The sequence below is a fragment of the Triticum dicoccoides genome, chromosome 6A (genome assembly GCF_002162155.2).
Source record: "Triticum dicoccoides isolate Atlit2015 ecotype Zavitan chromosome 6A, WEW_v2.0, whole genome shotgun sequence".
NCBI lineage: Eukaryota > Viridiplantae > Streptophyta > Magnoliopsida > Poales > Poaceae > Triticum > Triticum dicoccoides.
The window spans coordinates 563,283,116-563,289,708 of record NC_041390.1 but is presented as its reverse complement, the minus strand read 5'-3'; positions in this window follow the sequence as shown (position 1 = coordinate 563,289,708).

Below are 6,593 nucleotides of genomic sequence, written 5' to 3'. Positions count from 1 at the left end.
GGGGGGGCAAGAGAACCAAGGATAATTTATAAACAATTTGCAACAGTAAACCATACATGCAATGTGCTATTTACAAAGTAATCTGATTATGTTGTCTTTAGCTAGAGAACACAGAGGAATTGTAAAACTGGGCATAGGGTAGCTACCTAGGCATGTCTCTGAAGCGGGTTGTATCTGAAGACACATGACGAGGTGAATATGGGTCATATACTCTCTTCAGTGGTCGTGATTCCCATAGGCGAACAGTCTGTGGACCTTCTTCTAGATCTCCGCCATACTATCTGGAACAGAAGAGGATAATAGCTTTGGATTTAGCACAATTGCTACGGGTTACAGCCATATCAGAAAGGTAAAATCTTGCATACCTTACAGAATAGTAGCTGTAGATTTAGCACAGATCCTATAGATTCAACATAAATTATATTTTTCTGTACTGAACCACATCTAAAGGGAAAACATGACAAATTTTTTACCCCAAGACATAAGAAACGAAATCCCTATTGTTTTACAGTAGAAGGACAAGCTTTCATGGACTAAAACACAAAAGCACTGAAATTTGACAGGTCTCATCAGTGGAATAAATAGATGTGTATTCTCATCAGTAGCTGCCACAGACAAGCTACGTGACACCTCTGAAATAGTTCGAGGACCTAGGGTGCGCTTCATCATAGCAAGAAAACTTCTAAAGAAAAACAACATATAACCACTGACCTGTGGAAGAGTTCAAATAGTTTCCTAAAAAACAGACATGAAAGGAGCAAGGCAAAAGAAAAATTTACAACAGTACCATGAAAAATTTACAACATATAACCACCGACCTGATGATAGCCTCAAAAATATGCACTATAACAACTAATCAGTACATCAGGAGCATGCATAAAAAGAGAGTGAGGCACAATCCGCAAAATAAAATTATGTCTAACATTATTAACTGATTTCAGTACCATGGAAGCATAAAAAGCAGATGAAAATAGGTTCCAGGGAATCCAAGCTGGCATCAGTCATACTAACAACATTTCTGATCCCTTGTCCATTGTATCTTAACTCAATTTCCCATTGTAGTTGCATGTCCATGTATCACAAACACAAATAATTTCCAATGGAATTTTCAGTTCTAAAGAGACTGTCAAGCATAGAACCAACATATTAAGCAATAACTCGACCCATCCTCTAAGATGGCTATTAATGCAACATGATACCTAGGCATAAGTCAATTGTATGTTGTAACAGCAAATAAAAGAAGAGAGCTGTTGCTCCTAGTCTTGCATGGAAAAAACAGGGCTCCAGAGGTGAATGATCTAAGATGAGGAAAGCCTCAAACAAGGCTGCACAAAGAGGAAAATCATCAAGTGTTTGAATGTTGTGCTACAAGAACTGAATTGATCTAAGAGCTAATATTATTTTCATATTACAGGAGATGATCAGACAGGTTTGAACCTAACGGTGTCAACGACAATGCAGGAACGGACTGGCATCTAGCTTGGCTGGTTTTACCTTGAGCAAAATTGCAATTTCGGAAAGCGGCATGGATTTTCTGAAGAAGCTCTTGCACCCTGTCAACAGTCCCATTGCCTAAGTTCTCTTATAACATCTTATATTGTGGGACGGAGGGAGTACTATTTATTCATTACTTGAATGGAATCAACATCCACTTTCATGCATTGCATATACAGCGACTGGCTCTCTCTGTTGTCCGCTGCCTCATCTCATAACTACTTGTACTAATTGTTGACTGGGCTTGGCTGCTCTCTAAACCAAGATATTGCATTCAAGCACAGCGCAGTACCTCCTAATGCAGAAGCTTTAATTAACAGAAGCAAGCATCTGCCAATTTATTCAAGAAAGAACACCATGCCTGAAACACAGTAGGCATATATCAACTAAATCCAGACACATATATCAGTGGTTAAGACACCAACCGTCACACCTAAAAACATAGGGAAAGTCTGTAGTCCATGTCACAATTATAAATACTTTTTTTTCACCTTAAACTATCACAAAAGAGGCAAATAAAAACACGGTATTAACATAAATGCTCACCCGCAAAAAAAAACAATAACATAAATGCAGATGAATGCATATTTTTTCTAGGTTCAATACATGTAAGGACATAGTACAAGCTGAAAGCTACCGAAAAGAGGCACATACTTTGTGAAGGAAAGCCTTCCTTGCAATATCTGAAAGCATGGATTTTTTGAAGAAGCTCTTGCATCCGGTCAACAGTCCCATTGTCTGGTTGGAGTGAGGGAGAAATGCAGGTAAGAAGAATGAACAACAAACATCCTGAAGTGAGGGAGAAATAACCAAACAAAGAGAGTTGCTGCTGAGGAAAAACACATCCATATGCTTACCTGTCGACCCCCTAGCCCTTGTAGTACAGTAAAAATTTGCCTCCTTTCCCTTGTGTATGCAGCCCTGTTCTTTGCAGCTTCTGTTGCTGACATATCCTGCAAATCAATGACAGGAAAATTTTTAATTGACAATAGCAACCATAGTAACAACAGCCGAGTCGAATTCTCTCAACTATACATTGCAAAAAAAAGGGTTGTAGCAGTCTCCGGCTTGGCTAGTTTTACCTTGAACAAAATTGCGATTCCAGACATCAGCATGGATTTTTTGAAGAAGCTCTTGCATCCGGTCAACAGTCCCATTGTCTGGTTGGAGTGGGGGAGAAATGCAGGTAAGAAGAATGAACAACAAACATCCTGAAGTGAGGGAGAAATAACCAAAAAAAGAGAGTTGTTGCTCCTAGTCTTGCATGGAAAAAATAGGGCTCCAGAGGTGAAGTGAATGATCTCTCAACTATAATTGCAAAAAATGAACCAATAAAAAAACACAAAGAACAACCACTATCCCAAATTCTTTTTTCTTTCCGAGTTGAATGACTCCTTCCAGAACAAATGGCCAAGCTGGCCATAAAAAGGGACATACAAAAAAATGTCGACAGAAGTGAATTAGTAAAAACAAAAAACTACATGCGAATAATCAGGATGGGATGAGTGCTTTTAAGCACCATGTCACGAACCAGAGCCATGATGGGGAACATGAAACCAGACTACCAGAGCATAATGTCACCACCCCCACAATAATAACCAGAGGGGGAAGATGGTGGTGAATATATATGGCACAAGTTCTGCAACGAAACCACAGAGCTGGAGAGAGAAGAGAAGTACCTTGTAGATGGGGAACATGAGGAGGCCGAGGGCGCCAGCGAGGCTGCAGTTGGTCCCCTGCAGGAGGAAGAGGAAGAGGCACGCGGCGGGGCTGTTGGAGACAGACGGATTCAGTCGAAAACATCACACCCTAAACTGAAGAAATTGAGGAAGGGGATTATTTCGGTAGGAGGGAGGGGGAGGGGAGGGCACTCACAGGTTGTTGGCATGCTGGATGTTGGGCTCGAGCACCTTGAGCGAGTCCCTGAACAAGCACCGGCGCCACCATCTCCCCCTCCTCCTCCTCCTCCTCCGCCACCGCCAGAGGGCGCGGCCGCCACCATCTTCCCCCTCCTACTCCGCCACAAGAGGCCGCCGCCGCCAGAGCAGAGCGCTCGCTGCGAGCTCAAGGTGGCGAGGGCGACGAGGCAGAGGAGGAGGGCTGGGAGGTGGCCGGTGGCGGCTGGGGAGAGGAGAGGAGCGGCTAGGGTTCTGCGGGTGAGGGAGGAGGAAGCGAGCGAGGGGAAAGGGAGAGGAGAGCGTTCGGGACTTATCATCGCGACGCACTACATAGAGGAATAAAAGGAGACGTGGCCGGTGCCGCTAGATAGCCGGACTCGCTCATCTTTTAACTTGTCAATAAACCATTCACCATCGGAGCATGACCATAAAACATATCTCTCATATAAATAGAACAACCATTATTCTCGGATTTAAATAAGTAGCCATCTCGAATTAAACGACATTCTGATACAATGTTCATGCTCAAAGCTGGCACTAAATAACAATTATTGAGGTTTAAAACTAATCCCGTAGGTAAATGTAGAGGCAGCATGCCGACGGTGATCACATCAACCTTGGAACCATTCCCGACGCGCATCGTCACCTCGTCCTTCGCCAGTCTCCACTTATTCCGCAGCTCCTGCTTTGAGTTATAAATGTGAGCAACTGCACCGGTATCAAATACCCAGGAGCTACTACGAGTACTAGTAAGGTACACATCAATTACATGTATATCACATATACCTTTAGTGTTGCCGGCCTTCTTGTCTGCTAAGTATTTGGGGTAGTTCCGCTTCCAGTGACCACTTCCCTTGCAATAAAAACACTCAGTCTCGGGCTTGGGTCCATTCTTTGGCTTCTTCCCGGCAGCTTGCTTACCGGGCGCGGCAACTCCCTTGATGTCCCTCTTGAAGTTCTTCTTACCCTTGTCTTTCTTGAACTTAGTGGTTTAATTCACCATCAACACTTGATGTTCCTTTTTGATTTCCACCTCTGCTGATTTTAGCATTGAATACACCTCAGGAATGGTCTTTTCCATCCCCTGCATATTGAAGTTCATCACAAAGCTCTTGTAGCTCGATGGAAGTGATTGAAGGATTCTGTCAATGACCGCGTCATCCGGTAGATTAACTCCTAGCTAAGTCAAGCGGTTATGCAACCCAAACATTCTGAGTATGTGCTCACTGGTAGAACTATTTTCCTCCATCTTACAGCTGAAGAACTTGTCGGAGATTTCATATCTCTCGACCCGGGTGATGGTGTCCTGGACTAGGGGTACTCATCACATCGTCTCCCGATCAGTTGGATTGGGACGAGGACCCCCATGGCCGCATACTCATGGGCCAGTTTGGTCAGCTGCCGCATACAAGAAAGATTCCGCAAGACTTGGCAATCAAGACAAGGACTCCCTCCCACCGGCGTATTCGGCTAGGACTCTTGTTATCTTAGGCCTCTGGTGCATTATATAAACCGAGGCTAGGCTAGTCGATAGAGATATAGATGTTGGAAATATGCCCTAGAGGCAATAATAAATTAGTTATTATTATATTTCCTTGTTCATGATAATCGTTTATTACACATGCTAGAATTGTATTGATAGGAAACTCAGATACATGTGTGTATACATAGGCAACACCATGTCCCTAGTAAGCCTCTAGTTGACTAGCTCGTTGATCAATAGATGGTTATGGTTTCCTGACCATGGACATTGGATGTTGTTGATAACGGGATCACCTCATTAGGAGAATGATGTGATGGACAAGACCCAATCCTAAGCCTAGCACAAAGATCATGTAGTTCGTATGCTAAAGCTTTTCTAATGTCAAGTATCATTTCCTTAGACCATGAGATTGTGCAACTCCCGAATACCGTAGGAGTGTTTTGGGTGTGCCAAACGTCACAACGTAACTGGGTGGCTATAAAGGTACACTACGGGTATCTCCGAAAGTGTCTGTTGGGTTGGCACGAATCGAGACTGGGATTTGTCACTCCGTGTGACGGAGAGGTATCTCTGGGCCCACTCGGTAGGACATCATCATAATGTGCACAATGTGATCAAGGAGTTGATCATGGGATGATGTGTTACGAAACGAGTAAAGAGACTTGCCGGTAACGAGATTGAACTAGGTATCGGTGTACCGACGATCGAATCTCGGGCAAGTATCTTACTGCTAGACAAAGGGAATTGTATACGGGATTGATTAAGTCCTCGACATCGTGGTTCATCCGATGAGATCATCGTGGAACATGTGGGAGCCAACATGGGTATCCAGATCCCGCTGTTGGTTATTGACCGGAGAACGTCTCGGTCATGTCTGCATGGTTCCCGAACCCGTAGGGTCTACACACTTAAGGTTCAGTGACGCTAGGGTTGTAGGGAAATGTATATGTAGTAACCCGAATGTTGTTCGGAGTCCCGGATGAGATCCAGGACGTCACGAGGAGTACCAGAATGGTCCGGAGGTAAAGAATTATATATAGGAAGTGCTATTTCGGCCATCGGGACAAGTTTTGGGGTCACCGGTATTGTACCGGGACCACCGGAAGGGTCCCGGGGGTCCACCGGGTGGGGCCACCTATCCCGGAGGGCCCCATGGGCTGAAGTGAGAAGGGATCCAGCCCAAAGTGGGCTGGGGCGCCACTTCCCCCTAGGGCCCATGCGCCTAGGGTGGGGGAAACCCTAAAGGAAGAGTCCTAGGAGGGGAAGGCACCTCCTAGGTGCCTTGGGGAGGAGGGATTCCTCCCCTTGGCCGCACCCCCCTAGGAGATTAGATCTCCTAGGGCCGGCGCCCCCCCTTGGCCCTCCTATATATAGTGGGGAGATGGAGGACTTCTAATGCTTAGCCTTTGGTGCCTCCCTCTCCCTCTCCAACACATCCTCCTCCTCCATAGTGCTTAGCGAAGCACTGCCGGAGTACTGCAGCTCCACCACCACCACGCCGTCGTGCTGCTGTTGGGGCCATCTTCCTCAACCTCTCCTTTCCCCTTGCTGGATCAAGAAGGAGGAGACGTCGCTGCTCCGTACATGTGTTGAATGCGGAGGTGCCGTCTGTTCGGCGCTAGGATCATCGGTGATTTGGATCACAACGAGTACGACTCCATCAACCCCGTTCTCTTGAACGCTTCCGCATAGCGATCTACAAGGGTATGTAGATGCAC